The sequence below is a fragment of the Meriones unguiculatus genome, chromosome 11 (genome assembly GCF_030254825.1).
Source record: "Meriones unguiculatus strain TT.TT164.6M chromosome 11, Bangor_MerUng_6.1, whole genome shotgun sequence".
NCBI lineage: Eukaryota > Metazoa > Chordata > Mammalia > Rodentia > Muridae > Meriones > Meriones unguiculatus.
Window position 1 is genome coordinate 33,238,110 of NC_083359.1, and position 23,750 is coordinate 33,261,859.

Here is a 23,750-nt window from a genome sequence, read left to right on the forward strand (position 1 = left end):
AAATGGCTCAACCAACCAGAGCTGAAACGTCACAGCAGAAAAAGAAGACTCAAATTATCACTGTTCTTCAAGTGAGAGCCAATTTGAACCAGTGACTACATTGAAATGTTAGAATGCTTTCAAGTTGTGTGTGTGTGTGTGTGTGTGTGTGTGTGTCCCATGGTTGGAAATTTCTGGTTCAGAAACATGCTTGGACTATTTTGAAAATTTTTAACCTGCTTAAATTGGATTTTTTAACGTGCACAAATTGATGTTCTGCCACTTGGAGAATGTTTTAAAGATACCAAGACTTCAAAGAAAAACACTGCGAGTAAATCAGATGCAAATATCCCTGTATCCATCCCAGCAAAATTAGTTTAGGGTTTCCTAGGGCAATGCTAAATTAGAAGGATGCTCCGCCATCAGGGCAAGTACCACTGGTAGTCATCTTTTTTTTATTATTATTATTTTGTTATGGTGGCTGATGGCTGAGAAAGATATTTTAATAATTTGTAGAAATTCCTAAATGACATCAACTTTGTGGATGCTTTCAAAGGATACAAGCGAGAACTCTTAGTATCACTGCTCGTGTCATGGAAAGTTGTATCTGTCAGTTTCGGTCCCTTGGAATTTGGGGTCTCATGTGGTCTTCCTTGCCCTTGCTAGTCCTTTCTGCCTTCCTATTTGGTCATCAGATATCTTCCTCTATCATACTGTAGGGTAAATTAGTCTTGAAAACAGCAATGTGTATTAGACACGATATCAGCAGCAGAAGCTAAAAGCATTTTTTTTTTAATGAAACCAGAGAGACGAAGTGATCTGCTTGATAATAAAGCTTAGCTTTAATGCCAGCTCCATGCTGTTACAGCATATTACTAAACAGCAAGAAATGTGGCACAGATGTTGTGGCGGCCATATTTTACACCATCCAAAAGGTCATGTCGCTTGTTATTACATTCGGAATCAATATTAAGTGAGCGTTCCAAATTTCAGCTGTCAGTTGAATTTATTGCTGCAAACCAAAGCTGAAGGGTTCTCGACTGTGATTCAAGCAAGCTAACAAATTAACTAATAGAAGGGCATGCCTAGAAGAAACAGGTGACCCACGTGCCAAAGCAAACGCTAGGCTCTTACATAGCTGCAAGAAAGAACTGCTTCAGCTGCCAATCAAAAACAATTGCCACCTCACTGATAAAAGAGAGAGAGGGGGGAGAGAGAGAGAAAGAGAGAGAGAGAAAGAGGAAAGAAAAGAGGAAGTGAGGTAGGCAAAAAAAAAGCAAGCTGTTGAGGGAGCAAGGGAGTCTATGCTAAATGGGTAGAATACCTGAGGAAGGTCGATAAATAAAAAGGAGAAAGAAGAAAAGGAGAGAGGAAAGAGGGAGGCTTAAAAAAAAGAGAAGAAGAAGGAAATCTCTTTTCTTAGCTAGATGGAATATCTTCAGAGTAACTCAATAAAAATAGGAAAAGAGAGAGAGAGGGAGAGAAAAAATACTGAAACAATAAAGCAGAGCTCAGCATCTGTGGATAAACTATGCTCTATCACAGCATTCAGGATGAGAACCACACACCTTGGATTCTGCTTCCATGTATAAATTTCCCTGAGATTTGGTCACCTGACCTTAACCCAGGCCTCACACATGGATTCACTGAGCTAGGGACTAGTTTGACTTTCTTCATCTTCTTTCCATATATCATCACCTCGGTTGTAGCTTTTGAGTTCTGCAGTTATCACTAGAAATGGTACAACATCTAGAATTGATGCCCATTTGGTTCATTCATAGAATACCCCCCCACACACACACCTGTTACCTAATGTGATTTATTGGGGAAAATTTAGGGATTTCCTAGGGAGTGGAAAGAACTCAAAGGTCACAGGAAATCATCAGATAAAAAGGGAGATGGCACTTTTCAGATGTGCCAGTGTCCCCTATATAGAATGACCATCCAGTAAGATCACAGAAGGCTGGTCACAGCAGGCAGCAAGCCTGTGTGACTCTATAGACCCATGACTGGCTCTGAAATTGTGTATAAAGGGTATCCTTAAAACCATCTCTATCTGTGACGGATTCCAGCACATCTGTTGAAGAGCAAATGCTGCGTACAAAGCAGCTGGTCCAAAGATGGGCTGAGGCTACTGTGGGTGCCAGAGCTCACAAGGCACCTTGCAAAGAGAAGTAAGCAAGAAGAAATTAGGTTGTGTGGTCCACTGGTGGACAGAATTTCTCTCCTGGCAACTTTCCTACTTGGAAAAGTCTCTAAAGACTTTGACCACATTAGCAAATCCCTAAACTACTGATAATGTGGGGACTAAGGGTAACTAGGGCCCTCAGGTGCTTTCTTACAAAAGCAAGGTCTGCTTTTCTATATTTCCTTCCATCCTGCGTCCTGTTCCAAATGTCAGTTATGATTTTTAATTGACTTTACTAGGAGAGTCAAAGAAAAAAAAAGAAACCCTCTGTAATTGTAGTAAATAAGTACTTCAGTCAAGGACTATTCATTATTCAAGCTTCAATAAACATTTTTTGAGTACCTACTCTGGGTACGTCCTATGTTCAATGCTCAGGGATAGAAGATAAACAAGACGGAATCCCTATTCTTGAGAACTGAGAAAGCCGCCATGTCTAAGGATGTCCAGTCCAGAGCTACAGTGTGTAGCTTAGAATGCCATGACCCAGCAGGCTTATTTCTAGGAAGTTATCCAAGGAAATAGTGCATAAATTTATGCTTAAATTGATATTAATTGCCTCATGGTAACTGACAGAGAAGTAGGTGCTTGATGATTAGTTGTTGGATAAGTAGGTATTATACGAATATTTGTATGAGCAAAATGGGGAACTCTGTGTTTAACAAGGAGGACCGACTACATGCTAGACATAACAAACTCAAACAATTTGGAAAAATAATGTTACAAGGCTTACTCTCAGTGGCACAACTTTCCAAACTCACACTGCTAAGGAAAAACAGTTTAAGTTTATAATAGGAACTTTGATTCTGTGAAAAAAAAAATAATTATACAAAAGGGGCCAGAGAGATAACTCAGCAGGTTAAGGCACTTACTGCCCAAGCCTATGACCTGAGTGTGCGCTCAGAAGCCACAGTCCTTGTTCTCCACCCATATATTGTTGCGTGCACATGTGCTCTCTAAATAACAATCAAATAAATATAAATAATTCATAGAGTAGTCTGATGGTCAAACTGACTGATGGTTGAACTGAAAAAAAAAGTATATGTGTATGTATATGTGTGTGTGTATATATATCTATATATATGCATATATATATGTATATACATGTATATATATACATATATAAATATACATATATATGTGCAGGGCATTATAAAATCAAACCATGTGTATCATACATTGTTTTATCATACATGTAGAAAACTATTCTTATCATCATTAAGCTTAAACTGCACTGGCCAAAGGGGTCAGACCCACATCTTTTTTTTCTCCCCCTGTGGGATTATGTCTTTAGGTCATGAAGTAGCATGTAGGGGTTTCTGTTCCAACACTATAAAAAGCACACAAAGACACCTGATTGGGAATCCTTCTCAACGTGTGCAGGTTCCCCCTCAGCTCTTCCAGTTGTAGCCATACCTAATTTGACAGCATTGTTTGTAGCAATTTGCATATGTTGGATTTTTTTTTCAAGGCGTTGAACTCAAGAAAGAGCTTTGTTTTTATGCTATCTCGTTGGTGCGTGCTGTATTTAACTGAATTGTGAAATTAGATTAAAGTTACAACGGGCATCAATAGGTTTGCGAATAAACAAAATTTCGAGGAGCGGGAGGGGGAGGGTTACCGAGAAACAGCCTGTGAGCTGTGTGGTGCGGATGTGTTTGTATTTTTCGGCAAGTGCAAAGTAATCTAGCAAGTCAGTCAAACAAAAGTCAATTAGGGGGACCTATGGTATGTGCCCTAGCTAGAAGAAAGGAGCGGGTGATTGAAAACCAGACACCACCATTTAATAGTGAGTTTGTGAAGGGAAAATTGTAACAGGTTTCCATACTCTCTCTTTTCCTGTATTATCCAGACTCTTTGCAGGAAATAAATGTACTTTCACGTGCATATCATTCATTTACTTAATTTATTGTTGACAGACATTTAAAATTGAAATTGCTGTGTGCCTAGCATTGTGTGTCGCTGGTTGCTTAGTGTGGGTCTGACTATACTTTAGTAGTATTCTTTGCAGCTGAACCTCCTGGCTTTGAATCTCAACTCTGTCACTTCTTACAAGTGTATCTTTAGGAACCCTGGGTACTGCCCTAGTTTGTATAACTGCAAAATAGAGATAGTAGGAGCAATCTCCAGCAACCAGGGGTTTTGTGGAAATCAAATAAAATATAGCAAGACACCAGAAGAGCGCTTCTGTTTCTAGGTCTTTTCTCTTAGTGTTCTGAAGGCTTCCAAGGGTTTAGTTTCTAACTTGTGTGCCAAAGCATATCTCTACATAACATCTGCAGAAGAGGACAAGCAAATGGCTGATTAAGTGACAGCACACACGTGATGCTACGGAAGAGAGGCTGGGGGATTATGACCCATGGACAGACTCTGACCTAATGATGCCATTCACTTATCGGTTGGCGGTGGCTTTTTATTTCATACTGCATCATCAAGCAGACAGAAAACTTAGAGCAGAGACTACATGGACTACGGAGGCTAAAGGACTCAGTATGCCTCAGAAGAAAAGAACAGCGGCTCAGCTGTTGGGCCTCTATCAAGATAGTGTCCTTGTGGGGTGAAGTAAAAAGAGTTTCTGTGCTAGGAAGAGGATTCATAGAAATCAACCCACATCACCTGTGCACATGTTATCTGAAAGAATACTAACCCAGAGCTGGTATTCTTAATTCTTATAAATTTTATATATATATATATATATATATGTATATATATATGTATGTATACGTGTATGTATAAATATATATATATATATATATATATGGCTTGGCTGTATAAGTTGTTTGTCAAGAGCAACAAAGGTACTATATGTCTAGTTGCTGAGTAACAGGGAGCTATTACAGGCTTTGGGGCATGACAAAAATACACACGACATGGCTTAAATTAGAACTCCTAACAGATGTATGTGCAGGGATTATAGACAGTAACCCTCTAACTGTGGAATAAACAGGCATCTATTACGTTAATATGGTTGTGAAGAAGCAGGGTCACAGTAAGAACAGTGGTTGGAGGAATAGAAAATTAAGTTTCTGATAGTTCTTTAATTTTTATAAAACTATTTTCCATGCTCGCATGAAGGAAACTCTATGGGTTTCTTTCCTGGGAAAAGCATAGTAGGATCTAGTCAACAGTAAAATTTACCAGAATTAGCAGAACTACAGTCTTTACAAACAAACAAGGGAGAGAGAGAAGGAAGGGAGAGAGAGAGGAAGAGAGAGATTATGACTCCAGAATGGAGTACTTAATCTGAAATAGAAGTATGATGCTCTCTTTCAAAGTCATGTGTACCTGAATGTACAAATGCATGTACACGCATGCACAAATGGGCTGCACGGGTTTTAGTGTAAGAAAACAACCCCGAAACTATCTTACTCCATCCAGATTCCTCTGCCAAAAAAAGAGAGGTCTTACCTCCACAGTTATCATTGTCTGATCTGCCTTGCTCTCAACCCAGCCCTTGGCTAATGGTGTAAGTAGTATTAATGCACTTCAGCCTGTCACCCTGAGCCTGGGCTTTCTTAAGAGTCCTTTATTGTGGTACTGAACATCATCGTGGTAATGAGGTGGAAGGAAACAAGTTTCCATCCACAAAATAAAGCGAAAGAGAAAGGCGCTCAGCGTCCAGTGCTTTGGATAGCAAGCAGCCCCCGCAGTAGAAGTGGCAGCCCCATGTGCCAGCTTGGGCCATCTCTGTATTACATCCCCAAAGGTCCCTGCTCACTGCAAAGGCCTCTTGTGGTAGGCGGACTCTAACAACTTGCAAACAAGAAACAACAGCAGAGATGACACCAGAAAATAGTCACAATCCTTCCCCACCTGGAACCTCTGTAGGATATAGGTTGGGTAGGTGAGTTAGCGAGGGATTGGTTGACCCACCACGACCAGAACCATAGGCTGTGAGATCCCAGAATGTACTAATGTGGTCTCTAAAATTCTCCAAATTAGCTAGTCACATATGCTGTGGCCTTGTTGAATGAGGTTGTATTTATTCCCTGCCATCCAATGTACCATGGTCCTTATTAGGACCTCTTCCTTTCTATTTTCAGTGTCTACATCCTTTACCGTCATACCAATGAGGGCAGAACCACTTGAATCACAGATAGCTAGGAGCTGTGTTGTTCAGTGGTCTCCCCCTTCAGGTTGGAGTCTGGAACAAAACCAGAACAAAGGAGGCTCAGAGGAAGGTGCTTTCTGAAGTGCTAGATCATCCTGGACATTGCAATAGTCACTAGTGGAGCTGCTGGCGAATTCTGTTCTTTGTAGCACCGAAACTCAGGTCAGCTTCATCTGGAGCCAAGACATGGGGTCAGCAAGGAACTTTATAGCCACATTTATGATTTGCACATTTACCTCTGACTGCCAATCTTTAAACACATTGGTCTCCTCCTTATTCATCATCTGTTGTGTTTTATGTGTCATTACTTTCTGTTTGGGGGTAAAAATGTTAAGTTCCCCAGTGCGACAATGTAGTGAAGGAAGTTATTCAAATGTGCTAATTTAAATAAGATAACTGAGTGGCTTTTAAAAAATGAATCTTTAGTAAATGGTAACACCAATGCCAATGCCGTGGCATGAAAGTCAAAATGCTATTTAAAGGAGGTCAACAAAAACAAATTGTATGGGAGCCAGGGATTGCAGAAAATACTCATTTGGTACATCCGTAGAATCTAGCTCTGCAGCCTAGAATAATTTTAATTTTTAAATTTTATTTGTTTTATTGTTTTGAATTATGTACGGGGAGTGGAGGGGTATCTCACAGAAGATAGTGGGGGGTGTCTACCGTTACAGAAGGTTGAAAGCAGGCTGAGCTGGGGGCTGAGTGAGATCCAAACTCTGGTCTTTAGAGGAGCAGCAAACATTCTTAGCCACCGAGTCATCTCTACAGCCCCAACAGCAATTGCGATGCCCACGATAAACTTGTTTGCTGGAAGTAGAAAGAAGGAACAAAGGAGATCAAGTGGGTGTATGGTAATTCTGAATATCGCTCTTAGAATTTATTCAAGAGACAGGGAAGATTAAGTGTCTTCCACGTGGATGTAAGGGTTCTTAGAAGGAACAAGCTCCGGCCATGGCTAGTGGGCCCGTGAGACAGGATTTAGCCTGTCAGTGCAGTTGGCTGTCCCTCCTCTCATAGATGTCCACCTGCAGTCCTGGGAACATAGGAAGCAATTTGCTCTCACCGCACCTCAAAGGCTCTGAACTCATCTCCAAGTTGAGCCCTTTGTGATACAAGCTTCTTCAACCCCGACTTTATCAGAAGTACAGGTGAATGGAAGGTTTCAGTATTTAGAGAGAAGAATGTAAAAAACAAAACAACACCCCTCACACACACACACACACACACACACTACAGGGGAATAGTCAAACAGAAAAGAGAGCAATTAAAGAGACAAAAGTCCTCTTAGCTGCCTTTTGGGTACTTTTTTCATCTTTTCACTAAGGAATTACTAGCTTTTCATTTTCCCCACCTCAGCCTAAAATACTGCTCATGGAAAATAGGTCCGCTATGGAAAGGCTGCTCTGGTTTAAAAGGCAAGCATGTGGGTCAATCAACCAGCTGTCAGATTGTAGCCAACACAGACAGTCTGCCGAGCTTGGTAGCTTATGCCAGACAAGAGTCACCAAATCTCGTGACTGGAGCCTTGTTCGCCCTGCTGCTAATCATCAGATACAAGCCTCTCTGGGCTTGCATTTTTTATGATCATCTGACGCACCCGGTGCCTCCTCTGCTCAAAACCGAGGGAACAGTTTCTTCTTTGTGCATTCTCAAAGCACAAAGGACCGGTGCTTTTGGATGTGAGTGAAATAGCCGTCTCTGCTCTCACCGTGGAAGATGAAGCATCGATCAGCTCCCACTGTAGAAGGGATTTTCCCCCCTTCCCTTTTGTTTTTGTTTGTTTTCCACTCCATCCCCGCAGGATGGTTGTGTTCATCAGCGCCGAACACCGGGTTCAACCTACTTGGCAAGTCCAAGGAGAAAGGGTCACGTGCTGTGTGGGAGCTGGTGAGGGCCAGGCTGGGGGCGCTGCAGGGCAGGAGGGAGTCGTGTTTGCCGCTGACCAGTGGGCGCTGCGGGGCAGACCCACATGGCACCAGCAACGGATTCCACCACTGGGGAGCGGAGGATGACATTGCAGTAGGAAGGGTTTCTGAACCCCGGTTTAACAAGCCCTCTGCAGCTCCAGGTCCAATCCCCAGGAAACTCGTTAACGCAGTTAGTTGCCAGGGCAGTGTGCACTTAAGACAAGGAGAAAGTGCAGCCACTCCTCAGCCTCGTGGATGCCAAGGCCGCTCCTCCATTCATTAGCCCAGCCTGCTGACCTTACAAAGTTGCTCTCAGCCCTGGGAGAACGAAGAAAGGTTGGATTCCAAACCACCAGCTTGTTTCTGTTAAAATACTGTCGACCAATATCTGAAAGGGTTTTTGCTTATCGGCAAACCATTTGGTCTTGATGAGAAATCGCACAGATTCAGCAAGGCCTTAGTCAATTTTAAGGATACAGTGTGTCCCGAATACTCTGGCTGGTGATGAGTAGTATCAGTCAAGGCTTGTGACTCAGTGAGAGGAAAGCTGGGAGATTACAAAAGTGACTGAGTCAGCCACAAGGCAAAGCCTCCTGGCTCCTGTACCGAGAACCCTGTAGAACTTTCTGCAGGTGACCAGTGTCAGGGATCCAGAAACAGTAGATACACCCAGGGTGGAAGAGTCACCATCAAATTCAACTCTAAACCCAATTACTTAGAACGTTTAACTTTGGAAAAACTGCTTAATTTTTCAAAGCCTCCATTTCTTCTTCTATGAAATGGGAAAGACAGTAGAAACATAAAAACATTTTGGGTGCTCCCACCCCTCTTTTTTTTTAATTTGGGGAAAGTACTTAGGAGTATGTGGAAATATAAAATAATAAGATATAGGAGGCCAGCTTGGAACACATGCAGTAAGAGCTTAATGCTTGCTTCTTCCTCTCCCACCTCTCCTCTTCCTCCTCCTTTTCCTGAAGGTAGTTTGAGCATTTTAACACTTTTATGTAAATCGCTCACCTTTCTGTTTCAAGACTAATTGCATATTTAAATAATGTAAACTCTAAATGTGATGGCACAGCCGAGACGAAGGCTAATACGGTGCCTGCTGTCTGAAGGTTCTTTGGACCTAGTGGTCTCATCTCACCTGCTTTTAACCTTCTCTAGGGTAGAGAGTGATGTGTCTTTCAGGTGCCAAAAATATTTTCGTGCCAGCCAGCCTCCTTGCATTTGCATTCGTCACTGTAATTCTTTTGTTCCCAAAAAAGGGGGTGAAAAGAAGGTTAACAGGGATGTCACCCAGTGGCAAGAAATATCAAAATGTGTACCGCTATCTCTTCAGAGAATCACACTAAATTGAGAGCTTGCATTATTTGGGTTTCAGTTCAAGCTAGAGAATCCAAACCAGCAACGAATGATTTGTGACTCCCACTCAGTGTATTCAACTCAAAACTATTTCAATAAATCTGGGAATGCATCTATATCCAGTTAAATTAAGTTTTTTTTTTCAATTTAGAAGGAAACGGTGCCAAATTGATAAGGTCTTTTGAATTATTCTATCTAAATATACTTAATCTTCATTAATGCAGCCCTGTATGGTATTTTGAGCCAATCTGAACAAGAAAAAATTTCACATATTTAATTCTTAAAATAGAATTTTTCCCCCTCTACTATACAGCGTGCCTGCCAAGGCATGTATGCTAGAGGATTTACGTACATAGCGAGTTTTTCTCTCCCATTTCCTAAAGCCTAGCCCACCCTCATCTCTGGACACATATGATGTGATTTAATATAATCGCTAGAATGGTTTTATTTGTTCCCCTTTTTCCCTCACTGCTGTGAGAAGAGAAGTGAACCACTCTTTACTGCATACTTCATGTGGGGGAAATTGTCTTAAGGAAGTTTCTTTCTTTCCATTTTTCCCCCTCCTTTGTTGATGTAGCTAATGAAACGATATGCATTTCAATTCCAAGGATCTCTGGATTCAGACCTAGAAAGCAGCTAACACACAATTGATTTCCAGCCCTGCAGGAAAAGGGGAAGCAGTGGAGAAGTCAGATGGATTGATTGCTGAGATACAGGCCCTGTGGGATACTCCAATAGCATCCATGTCTTGAATGTATGCACAGTCCCCTCATCAATAGAAAAATCCCCAGGACAGTAACTTTATAGAGTCTACACAGCAGTGTGACTAGGTACGTGTGCTAACCATGACTTCTCCCTCTTCAAATCTGCCTGGCCGTTAGAAAGTGCCATATTTCAGATAGAGGGGGGAGGGGTGGATCTGGGAGGAGTTAAGGAAAAGAGCTGGGGTGTGAATATAGACAAAATGCATTGCACTAAATTCTAGAAGAATCAAGAAATTAGTGGTAAATAAGAGAAACTGCCATACATTATAAATTCAAACATTGGGATTAAGTTAGAGACAAAAATCATTCAATGCTGGTCCTATAACTTCCCATGAGAACTGTGGTTCAGAGACTGCAAACTCTAGTGTTTAGGGCCATGGTTCTCAACCCTCCTAATGCTGCAGTCCTTTAATACAGCTCTTCATGTTGTAGTGGCCCCTACCACAAATCTATTTGTTGCTACTTCATAACTTGTAATTTTGCTGCTGTTATGAATCGTGATGTAAATATCTGATATGCAAAACTACTGATACGTGGCTGCAAAGGGCTCTCAACCAACAGATTGAGAACCACTGGCTAAGGAGGACCTGCCAAATCTAATTTATTTCATGCTTTACCTCATCATAAAACCTGTTTCTTGCTTTGTCTTATATGACAAGCTATGCAGGGTAAGGGGGATGTTGTTAAATAAAACATATTCATGGGCTGACTTTATTCTATAGCCTTCCATTTATAGAGCCTAAATTAATTCTTTTCCTAGTTTTATAGAAGGGAAAATTCAGAATGTAGCATGCAAACTCTCCTTGCCCAGTGTACTCCAACTCTTCAAATTTTTCATTGATATTTTTCTTTGTCTCTGGTACAGCAAGAATGACATTTTTAATGTTCAATTTCTAGCTTGAAAAAATCAGCTTTTAATGCCTCTGGTACCATACCTATGCAGAATGTCTCTGCTTATCATATTAGACAGATTCTCTCACGAATAACAGTTGCTGGACTCCAACTTGCTTTAGCAAAAAATTAAGGAAAAATCATTGCCTTTCCCCCCATAACTATAAGAGTGGAAAACTCTAGATAAAAGGAAAGCTGGTTTTGAGTGTTTTGCCTCTTGGTTTTATTTTCTCTCTTGACTTACTTGTCAACACAAGTAGGTCTAGGCTTCCATAGCTATCTTTCTTAATACATTCAGCTCGGTTTTAGGGGAGCATCTATTTCTTTCCAAATACAAGCGGCATAGATCTCACAGTGAGTCAAATTGGAATAAATTAAGTCATGAGTCTTTTTCTCATTCAGTTTCTTCATCTTGGAGCAAGGAATAAACTGATCAGCCATGAGGTAGTCTGGTCACTGCAGGTCCTGATGGGGGAATAGGATAAAAATAAATTGATACCTGGATGTGGTGTTGCATGCGTTTGATCCCAGCACTTAGGAGGCAGAGACAGGATGACCACTGTAAATTCAAGGCCAACCTGGGCTACAGTGTGAGTTCCAGGAAGTCAAGGCTGTTACACAATGAAACTCTCTCTTGAAAAAAAAAAAAAACAAAACAAGAAAAGTTAAAACACAATTCACGAACGGGAGAGGGACTTAACAGGCAGCAATCACAATAGTGCATGTGGTGTCCTTTGTACCCTCTTCAGAGCGTTTCTTCCAACTGTGACCTACGAATGGGCTGTAGATAGGGTCCTAAGGCCACAACTAACAACCCTCTAGATCTATCGGAAGACAAACGCAAATCAGTACAATCTCTTAAATTTCAACTGCTAAAGATCTCTGTTTTGTCTCTCACCTTGTAGTCCCAGGCTCTTCACTAGGGATTAAGCATTGATTAACTACCAAGTACTCTGCTTGCTTTGCTCATATAACATCTACAGTTCAGGATCCCAAACCCTGTTCTATCAGGCTATATGATATTGGCAGGACTGGGAACACAGAGAAAAATTCTTCAGGCCAAGCCCTGTCTCTTGCCGAGTACTTTGTCAGGTCTTTCTGGTTTGATTTTCAAAAAATAATTTTTAAAAGGCATTGGTGCTTAACTTCCTTTTTTCATTGAGAAATCTCTTCACAAGTAATTGATTTTTTTTCCTACTTGTACCATTACCACTGGTGAAACTTGAACTTGACTTTTTTTTTTTTTTAAGGAAATGATTAGACCAAGATAATAGAGAAATTCATGGCTAGTTGAATCTAAGAGCTCTTATTTTCTTCTTTTTTTTAAGATTTATGTATTTATTATGTATACAACATTATGCCTGCATGTACACCTGAATGCCAGGAAGAGGGCACCAGATTTCATTATGGATGGTTGGGAGTCACCATGTAGTTGCTGGGAATTGAACTTGTGACCTCTGGAAGAGCAAGCAGTGCTCTTAACCTCTGAGCCATTTCTCTAGCCCAAGAGCTCATATTTTCTTCTTCCTTCTCCTCAGTCATGTTCCTCCTTTTACTTCATGTGGAAGAAAGATAGATATCTCTCATGTTTCCCTTTCTTATTTCGTTGGAACCTGACTCTCCCACCAGGAAGTCATTTGGTCTACTAGTGGTCTCAGAAACAACAGTACTGCTCTGTTCTAATAGTTCTAACAAGCTCTGTCTTCCAGCTCTGTTTATTCAGGCCTGCCTAGCATGTGTCTCCCTGAGTTCTCCATGCAGGGGAATGTCATACTTTCTTTGACAGTGAAGCATTCTGGTGTGTTCCCGTTACCTGGGAACGGAGACAGCCCTTAAGAATAACATGGTTGCAGGGGCAAGGTGGTCTTTATCCTGGCCATGGAGACTAGTTCTTAGTCTCCTTGACTAGTCTTCTTGATGAGTACTTAGACTAGTTAAAGTACACGTTGGTCCAAGTTATTGCCGTGAGACATAACCCCTAATAAAAAGCTGGGGATTGTTAGTGCAAGGTGGAGAGCATTGTGTGAGAACCTACATGTCCACCATCACTGTGACAGACATGGAGCCACACAGGTGACTTTGCATTTTGAGGCAGTGCTCTCCTCAACCTATCATATGGCATCCTTTGTCCTTGGTATGCTTGTAAAAATGGTAGCACTAAAATGAAATCTGTTTTGAATTATAGTATATGGCCATACAAGTTAGAGGGTAGTCTGTGCCTTTTCTATTGGACAGCCTTGACTTACTGAGGAAAAGTGTATGTGATTATAGTCTTAGTTTCAATGTTGGATAATATGTTCAGATTCTTCCATAATTAAGGAGCTTTTTTTGGTCATGGGCTACCTACTTTACCTTAGCTTTCCCTCTAAAGTAATTTTGGGGAGTATGATTTAAGGCTACGTGGTAGGTACAAGGTCTCAAAATAGTGCCTACCTCATGAGAGGTGACACCTGACTGTTATGCGAGTGAGTTGCCTTCATAGATCCTTCACATTATGAAATTCCTTGAAACGCATAGATCATAAATTGATTTATAGTAAGAAATTCTTTCTTAGGAAATCTACTTTACAAAGAAAAATATCTTGTTTGCCGCTCATTGTCATGGTGCAGTGTTGGTGGTATTTATTGATGGTATCTACAAGCCACAGGCACTACAGTCGAGGTACTTAGAAAGACCTTGGAAGGAAGAGAGATATCTAGGTTCCTGGAAAGTCCTGGTGGCAAATCTCAGCATAGGGTGATTCTTCTGCAAACCTTTGTATAGGCTATTTATTAGTTAAGGCAATGTGAGGTTTGGTAACAGCAAAGCCTTCATCATCAGAAAGATGCTCATCTGTGTGCTATCACGGTCCAGTACTTGGTTCTATGATAGAAGAACAATGCTTCTAAATTACAGAGCCTGGAAGTCTTACGCATCATTCCCTTTTCACAAAGAGTCTTGTTTTCTTACCTACATGCATGTGAAATTGTGAGATTGAGTTCTAGCAAACTCTATTCCTCATGGAAGGTCAGGGTTGCACATTTTGGCCAATGTGGACCTCAGCTCTACTGCTGTCCTTTGTTCCACATAACATCAAGACCTGTGATTTTGAAGATTTTTGTGTTTCATAAACACTGCATCCTATGTCAAGCATGGTTGGTTTATAAATGTGTCCTGGTTGAATGTAGGTATTAATGAAGCAGAGAAGCAGAATAGGCCTCAAAAGGGATGGCAAGGCTAAAAATTGCAATCATTTAACGTCCTTACTCTTGTTTGCCTAACCTCTGCCCAGGGTGTCTGTTGCCAACATCAAAGTGGGGTCATCACAGCTCTGTCTGGAGGAATACTCGATAACAGAACCTGAGCATGGTAAAGGTCAGTGGCTACTTTGCCCTTACCCACTTCCTGTGTGTCCACAAAGCTAAGTTCACATCTTCCTTGGCTTGTGGAGGAGAGCTGATGGTAGCCCCAAACAAGTTCAAAAGCAGATCCCGGCTTTTCTCCTCGGGCCAGCCCAGGCAATCTGGCTTACTCCTGATCCATAGAACAATCCTCTTTCATGATGGGTGGCCTCTCCCTCTCTCTCTCTCTCTCTCTTTCTTCTCTCTTTCTTTCTCTCTTCAGAGAGACAGGTTTTCTCTGTATAGCTCTGGCTGTCCTGGAACTCGCTCTGTAGACCAGGCTGGCTTTGAACTCACAGAGATCTACCTTGCTCTGTCTTCCAAGTGCTGAGATTAAAGGTGTGAACCACCACCACCTGGCTATGGTACCTATTTTCAACGCCCTGTTTCTGGTGGCTATTACAGCAGCTATGCAGTCACTTGAGCTGGCTCTGCTTTCTTTGAATACTTTTCTTTTGATTGTAGGCAACTGCCCATTAATAAGCCAACCTACTGTGTAGTTTCATTTGTGTATTTTCAAACTCAGTAATGTTCCCTCATCCTTAAGGCAAATGCATAAAACTATTTAAGAATGTGTAATATGCAGTCAGAATGGCTTCCTCCAATCCTTGCTCAGATACCAGCAGGGTAATACGGGACTTTTGAAGTTGTTTCATTTCCAGAAGGTTCTTATTAAGAAGATCATACTCAGCACAAATCCTGAAACATAATACATGCTTAATAAATGTTAGCCAGCATTGTTTTTGTTGCAATTTTCCATGTGTTCCTGCTTTAAATGTTCAAATGGGTACTCTATACCATCATAGCTTACAGATAAAGAAATAGCAGCAAGGGGTGTGAGTTACTCATTGGCTGGCTTCTTGATTTAACTTGTAGTTCAGCTCTTTGAGTATAAATTTTTGTTACTATCAGACAAAATAAAAAGCAGGCTTAAAAAAGATATGATGAAGCCATGCCCTGGCTTTGATGCCTCCATTCTGTCAGTAAGATTTCTCTGCATGGATTGATGGCAGAATGCGGTCTGTTTCTTAGACTGTTTAAAGCCAGGCACAAAAGAAGTCACACTGGCCGAGCCTGCAGCTGGAAAAAAAAAAAAAATGGAAGAGACTAAGCTGGTGAAAGAAACTGTTAATACAGACCAGAAACTTTTAAGTTATAAAAAGGAACATGCCCACTGAAATTCTGAAAGCAGAACTTTTATTTGGGAAAAACGATGTTCGGCTCTGCATGATTCCGACTTAGAAAATGCACACGCTTGCCTTCTCCAACTGCCAGAACATCAGTTTTTAACACAGAGGAACCAAAATAGAGGGAGGAATAATGGCCCTTCAGATGGTCCGTGCCCCAAAGCAAACCTAGCCACATACAAGCTGAAGTGCCTGCACCCTCCAGAGAAGAAAAGAGGGAGGCTGTGCCTGTAACCCGTGGATCCCAGCACTGACTTTGTCATCTTGCACCATCCCTAGAAGCCAGGGATGGCAGGATAGAGGGATAACGGATGTGAAGAGAAAAGGCATGGCTTCAAGTCACTGGCATCCCCCTCTGTAAGCTCCTCCCCACCTCGTGCCCACAAAGACCATCCACCCTAAGCGCCGGGCGGTGGTATTGCTACAAGGCAGCATTGTCTGTAAACAGAGCCTCTCCATCAACTGCTTTCAGTATTGAACAGAGAATGCTTCTCCATCCTGGCAGGGCAGACATTCAACGACCTCATGGATTTTCCTTTATTTGTAATCCAGTGAAAAATATGCCTTTGTCTTTCATTTTTCACCCCAAACCTTAGAACAGGACTCAGAATCGCATGGCCATTCACATCACTGCCAAAGGTTTCTATTTATCTGTGTCTATAACATATCAATAACTGCCCCCTGAGGGTGTTTTTGGCTTGGATTGTAAACCCCAAGTGTCTAAAGAGAGAGTCTCTGTAAAATCCGTAGCATTTGTCTGCTGAGGCACCACATACTTAATAAAAAAGGTTTCTAGTGATGTTTTGGCTGAAGTACTTCAGGGTTTTATGTGCTTTTTAATTCCCTTTAGTACACTGGAAACTCTTAAACACAGGGACTGTATTATATGTTCTGGGTATGTGTGTATGTGCCTTTACATACCTGTTTATTTAATGTATAATATAACGCATATTACTTATAGGATGTCTGAGCATTCCATACAGTGCATAGCAAATGCTGGAATGACATGCAAGAAGTTCTTAGTCGATGTATATGGAGGGAAGGAGTGAATGACTCGTCAGTTGCACACCACACAGACCAAAAAGAAATGGAACTCAAAATATCAGCAGCGCATCTCTAATTTATAATTAGAAACTGAGAAGGGAATTTTAGTCTTTCTCTTACTATTTAAGGGAGCACACCTGTTTTGTTGAACTTAAACATTCCTTTTAAAAGTTTGAATAGAGTGGGCCTTATTTAAAAATATTCTCTATGCCAGAATATCTGGATTTCCAGTGTTTTCGAACCAGCAAACAGCCTGACATGCGAGTTGTGCCCCTGTGTGTCTCCCGGTCATGTGGAGTGTAAGGGAAAGCAGCAGTTCTGAGGTAGCATTATATATGCATTTCTGGGAAACAGGCTTTTCAGCTCCTCATATTTTCACCTCCAAAAGGGAAGGGTGAATGCCACTTGCCACTGAATAGCAAGCTCTAAATATTGCTTTTCTCACACTGAAGATAGAACTCTTTCTTCTGCCCATAACTCTGTTAAATGAGGACAAGTGAAAACTCAGTAAAGATGGCCACAAGTCTCATAGCCTGCCTTAGACATTTCTGGGAGCTGTCTGTGTCTTCTGGTCCTGGGAATCTGTGGATCACTTCAGCAAATCCAAACCCGAGCCTTCCTGGTAGTTTCTTTTCAACTCGGTTTTCCTTTAGGGAAAAAAATGTGGTAATGGATAAGATGGTGTCATTATAGCCTACCCAGTGCCAGCCGTTCCTTAGCCCTGGCTTGAGAGTTAACTTGTGGGTGATGGCAGAGCCTAGTGGCCCTTGCTGGAGGTGGTGCCCACCCCCTCTCTTTGGTATCTCTTACCCAGTCACTATCACCTGTGCAGAAAGGTGTTTTTAAGACATAACCCAGGCAGGGGCATCAGGAGACAAGAGAGCTCCATGTGGCTCTAGAGTGTTCCTTGAAGAGAAAAGACGACATGCTCTGTCCACCTCACTGACTCTAATAGCTCCTCGGGAGCCACAAAAAACAGTTGCATACATCCTTAAGTTTGGAGACTTTCTCCTAAGCTGGCTTCACACAATAGAACATAACAGCTCCCTGGGAGCGGTTACCAGAGGTCATATAAATCTGCATGGAGGGCTTTACTGACTCTTTTTTTTTTTTAAGGTGACTTATTTTTACCCCAGGAGGTAAGAGTCTGTTAACAGGCATTTGCATGATAATATCCATGCCGACATGTGCGATGTTATGGAAAGAGTTCTGTTGTACAGCGGCACTATTTTCACGGCTTCTGCAGGAGCCTTTCTCTTCGGAGGTTTCCAGCCCTAATTGGGCTCTCCATTTTGTCTCTTTCCTTCTGCCCACTCTGCTGTAGGGAAAGCATACAGGGCAAGAAAATCATTCTTTTCTCTACACCCACGCTCCCTGGATTCTCCAAGAACATTGGGGGGTGGGGGGACATGTTCTTTCTGGCTTTTAAAAGTAGGCAGGGTGGGCTGAAAGAGCCTCTACGAGTGCTTAAAGCTTTAAAGAGATTTTTTGCCCTTCACGGGTGAAATTAAATCTGGAGTTGAAATTTCAGTTTTGTTACCTTTCCTCACCTTCTCCCCTCTTCCCTTCCCTTCTCTTTGGGGTACAAACGGAGCCTTAAAAAACAAAGGAAAATCAGGTTCAAATCTAGACCCCACTACTTTCTACTGACTGATTCTAAACAAACGACATCTCCGATTCTTACTTTTCCGTCTGTGAAATGAGGGCTATAGTAGTAATATCTTCAGGAAATGGATTGAGGGCATTTTTAATAGACTAAAGGATAAAACTGTAGTCATTACATAGTCAAATTTAATAGGTTATGACAAGCGCTTAATAAATATTTATTATTCTTTTTCAATTTTTACTTCTTCCTGGTTATTTTTTTTTTCTGTCTTTGGAGTGAGGCACATGTTAATGCGTCATCTCACCAACTATAGTTTGGCCCTAAGAAACATCCAGAAGCAAGCACGTATAGAGAGCTAAACATGGAGGAGTGTAGGGCAGCCTGCCATAACTTTGTAACTCTTCTGGTTTCACTTCTGCCTTCACCTTTCTGCCTGCTTGGAGAGAAATATTAGAAAAATGTTAATAAGCCCTAAATTTGAGAAGTAAGAATAGAAAAATGATAGACAGTGAGGAATATCGCTTAGGGCTCCTCTCCCCAACAATTATTATTCCTGAATATTTAAATTCTATTTCTATCTACCTATTTAATTGAAGAATATATTACAGGAGATATGTCACCCACCAGACCACTCTGAACCCAGATGGGATCTGAAGCTGTGCCAGATTAGGTATGGGTGACGCCAGTGCTACAAGTGGCACGTGTCTGCCAGATAGAACTCCTGTCTGAGAGACACAAACATTTCCTTTGGACTCAACAAACTGCATGCTTGTTTCAAAAGTACTTCTTTTGGCGATGAACGTTAAAGGGAAGTAAGTTGCACTGGTCCTGCTGGCTTAATTTGAAAAGTGTTCAGCTCGTAGAAAAGCCAAGCCATCAGTGATTCCTTTAGAAGGGAATGTTAGGAGAAATATATGCTCAATATTAATGATTCCCTTATTGGGGAACATTGTTGTGTCTGGGTTCTGGTTAAGGGGGTGACGTGGGGGTATCTAAGAGAGTCAAGTTAGAATGATAAAATATGAATCCCGAAAGGAAAATAATTAGGTATGTATCCTGGGTGAAGCTTTCATCAAAGGAGAATGAGGGGGGTGGGGGGAGAAAAAGTGGGAGAAAGTGGAAGAGGAGGAGAAGGAAGAGGAAGAGGAAGAGGAGAAGATCATCCTAGGAGTCAGAACCATTGCACAAGCAGGAAGTTGCCATGGAGAAAAGGTACACCTGTTCTTGGGAGGTTAGAGAAGGAAAGCCACACTGAGAAAAAGCCAGAAGGACTGAAACCCGAAGAGCAGCAGAGAAGCTAGATTCAGCACAACATCCTGTCCATTGTGCAGGTAGCATACAAATGAATGAAACCAAGAGGCCAGCCCCTGGTACTATGCATTGCCTCTTTTTACACTAGATAGTAGTTACAGAGGGAAGAGGTTTGCCTTGAAAGACTGTAGTAGAAGTTATGTTTGCATCTTTGCTATATTTCTAACAATATTCCTAAATGAAGGTTCCTTTTTTAAAATCAAATCAAGGATCCAGAACCCTGAGTAGAGCACATTATCAAGTTGACCCGAGGTCTAGGGACAGGGAGTGAGTGAAAACAAAACAAAACAAAACAAAGCAAAACAAAAAGCTAGCATGGGGAGCAGAAAGTGCAAGTATGGCAAATATGGACCTTGGTGTCAAGACAACAAATCCTCACCCTGATGGGAAGGTATTTTGTTGTGGTGGTGGTTTACTTGTTTGTTTGTTTGTTTAACAAAGTGGTAATCTCTTAGTTAAGGTTTTGAAAGATTGATATGTGAGCATATGGAAAGAACAGGAGAGACAGGAACAGATAACAAACTCAAAAGCTCCTTTCTCATGTAACCATTTTGGGGAAAGACAGTATTTTAGACCTGTTCTTCCCAATGGTGAGTCTTTTAAATAACATCATCATCTAGGTGATCTGGGGCTCATGAGTAAATTTGAGGAGAATTTAAGGGAGAAATCCCCCAGTGAGTCATGTCAGATTCTGCTTGTGGGTGACCCAGACACAGCTCCCATTGTCAGAAATCCAGAATTAGAAGTTCCAATGGATGGGGAAAGCCTTGAAGGCAACTGTGAATGATGAGATTGAGGAGCCAAGGGAATAAAAAGCCCCAAAATGAAAGGGAGGAGAGAACTCAAGGAGATGAAAGTGAGTCATGCTTTTAAATGCAGCTCCCTATTAGTGGGAGCCGTACATATATAACTGGAGATGACTAATGGCCATCAAGAGAACTGTGTCACTGAAGTGATGGAGATAAAAGCCATGTTTCCAGAAGGTTGGAAAGAGAGGAAAAAGAGGCACAAGACACACGATATAATTCTCTAGCTGGGCCAGGGCATAGTGGTACAAGCCTAATCTCAGCACTTGGGAGGCAGAGGCAAGAACATCAGAGCTTCGAGGAAAGCCTCAGTTACACAAAACTCTATCTCAACAATAACACCAAAACAAAACAGAACTAATTTCTTTAGAAACAGGGCAGACATATGAGGAAGGAATCTCTTGTGTATACTAAATGGATTCAACTACTGTCAATTAAAAAAACCTATGGCCTATGGATGAAGCAGGAAATAGGTGGGGCATCTGGCAGGCAGAAGGAATTCTGGGATAGAGCCAGGTGAGATTCAGCCAGCAAGATGTGAGAAAGATGGATGCATGGTGCCGGAGCTAAGGTAACCAGGCACGTTGCAGAATGTAAATCAGTATAATGGGTTATTTTAAGTTATGAGCTAGTCAGAAAAGAGCCTAACTATATGACCTAGGTATTTGTAAACTAATAATTGAGTTGTTATTCCAGGAGCTAGTGGGGGAGGAAAAACCTTCTACAGCAGGCATATATACAAGTAAGAATGTATTTGGGAGGGGGCATTGCCGGAGAGATGTCTCAGTGGTTAAGAGCACTTGCTGTTCTTGCAAAAGCCCTGAGTTTGGTTCCCAGCACCCACACAGAGTGGCTCACAAATACCTATAACTGAAGCTCTGAAAAATATGATGCTCTTCTAGCCTCCTCAGGGACCTACATACACGTGTTCATATGTGTACACGCACACACACACACACACGAATAAATAATTAATAAAACTTTAAAGAATGTGTTTTGCTGCTAGTGTTCCTTTCTTGTCTTTAACAACAGAGAGGATTTAACAACAGGGAGAAGCAGAGAACAAGGCAATAGGAGATGCCATGGATGCCAGTGGACTTAATGGGAAGGAATTGGTGTCCTCTGGAAACTAGAAATAGGAACAAGGGCACCTGTAAAGAGGCTGGGTTTGTCTCAACTGATAGCATCTTCTCCTCTCAGCCAGAACCAGGGCTGACACTTAACTAACACTTCCATTTTTGGTCTCTTCTCTTCCTTTGTGCACCCCTTCCCCTGAAACGCCTCTCTGAGCCATTGTTCTTTGGATAAAGATCAAAATCCTACAAGGGGTTCCGGGATATAAATTTCTCCCCAGTCTACCGTTCCAGCTTTATCTCGTTCTACCTCTTCTTGGTGTCCCCTGGTCTGAAGTACACTGGCTCATTTTCTGCTTCTTTCCATCACTCTAGTATCTTTCTCCTCCTGGTCTTTGAACACAACACCTGCTTTTTTCTTTTTCTTTCTTCTATCTTCACATTCCAAATCCTGCAGCTCTTGGCTGAGTTATCAATTCTGGATGAGGCATCCACCAATTTCTCTGCCTGTGTAACCCTTGCCACATACACACTTTTACAGTATGTGCTGTTCTTGTGAAGTGTTTGTTACAGTTTGTTTGGTAAATGTGTGAGAGAGCGAAGGGGCAGGACAGGCACATGTGGAACTATTTGATAGGTGTTTGTTTTCCCCTCAACAGCTGAGACTTCCTTGGGATTCTAAGAATGCCTTGCCTCTTCTGTATCTCCTTTGCAGCCTGGAAATAGCAACTATCATGTGCAAACTGCACGTTTGTCTGAGGTTATTAAGGTAGGCTGTCCATTTCAAGCGTTCCAATGGCATCTCTCGGGCTGGCTTCTCTAGCTTCAAGACCGTGTCTTTCATGGTCTTGAAGCAATCCTGTTCTCATCTGCACCATTAACATGGCGTTTGTCAACAGACATCATAAGCTGCCCCTACACTGGAGCCATGCAGGGACTGCTCTCCAGTTTGGCACAATTCCCTCTTGAATACTGTGCTGAGAAGTTGTTAGTGTCAATAAGGAAGTGGAATCACCTCTCGTTATTAATTGTGGCCTGACATTGACAGTTGTCTAGCCGTTTTGCCATGGTGAGGATTCAGTGATTGTCGGGTGCAGCAGGATGTTCTCAGAATTGTCACATCTACTGATTCTGTGCCAAAACCATGCCAAGCCCTCCAGCCTGCCACTTCAGTGTGGGAGGTACCACTTGATCTCCAGAGTCCTGACCTCCTTTTTCTTATCCCGTTTGCAGCTTCCTTGCATTAACTAGGAAAATGGCATCCCCTTTAATGAGCGGAAATATTTATCCCCTTTAACTGAACGGCTCTTAGAAGCAATTAGCATTTAGGGAATTTCTTGTTTAGAAATAATGTCTGCATGAAATTACCCATTATGGACTAATTTGAAACTGGAAGATAGATGCTCATTTTTTCCTGTGATAGCACCTGCAAGCATTTGTGGGAAGGGGGCTAGCTGCAGCATGATTATCCATCGCCCTTTTCCATCGCCATGTGCATGGTGGGTAAGCAGAAACCCTTTGACATGCAAGCGTTTCTGAGGACGAGGGATGTGTTCCTTTCAAGTGGTGCTATTTACCTGTCATTTCGGATCTGAAGGCTGAGTAGGCTCTGTGTGTCATAATTAATTCGTGTATTGCCTTTTGGCCACCAAATAGGAAATAAAGAGTGATGCTATGTCAAAAATGAATACTATGTCAGAAAAAAGGAAGGAGAGGAAATTTATTGCTGAATGGCAGATGCAGGGGGAAAATTTTCTCGGGATTAAAGAGGACATACGGACTCACGTGCCTATAGCTGAATATACTTGAATTGGAGCATTATGACAAGTGGGTGGCCCTGATTGGGAATAACTTTGAACACAGGTATATGGAAAAGGGTTGAACATCACCGTTGGAAAATGCCACCAGAAAAAAAATCTGAAAACCTAAAAGCATTTGGAGTGGCAATAGAATTGTACAATGGGGGAAACCTGGTAATTTTGTGTTCTATTCACTAAGCGATTAACGCATGTAAAATTACTTCGGAAGTATGTGCAGTAGATATATATGAGAGAAATGAATTTGGTGTCCAAACTATTTTGTTATGTCTGTGAAAATATTCCAACATGTGGACGGGGGTGGGAGCAGACAAATGTGAAACA

At 41.7% G+C, this 23,750-nt stretch overlaps 1 protein-coding gene across 13 annotated transcripts in view; it reads left to right on the plus strand.

Annotated features, from left to right (window-relative positions):
- Window positions 1–23,750, plus strand: part of Tenm2 (teneurin transmembrane protein 2) — a 1,501,569-nt gene that overhangs the window by 1,036,318 nt on the left and 441,501 nt on the right. The window contains exon 2 of one of the 13 annotated variants that reach the window (XM_060363861.1): window positions 14,474–14,556. The exons of the other annotated variants lie outside the window; for them this stretch is intronic. The gene's annotated coding sequence lies outside the window, so the exon portion shown is untranslated. The remainder of the gene's footprint in view (window positions 1–14,473; window positions 14,557–23,750) is intronic. 13 annotated transcript variants of the gene reach the window in all.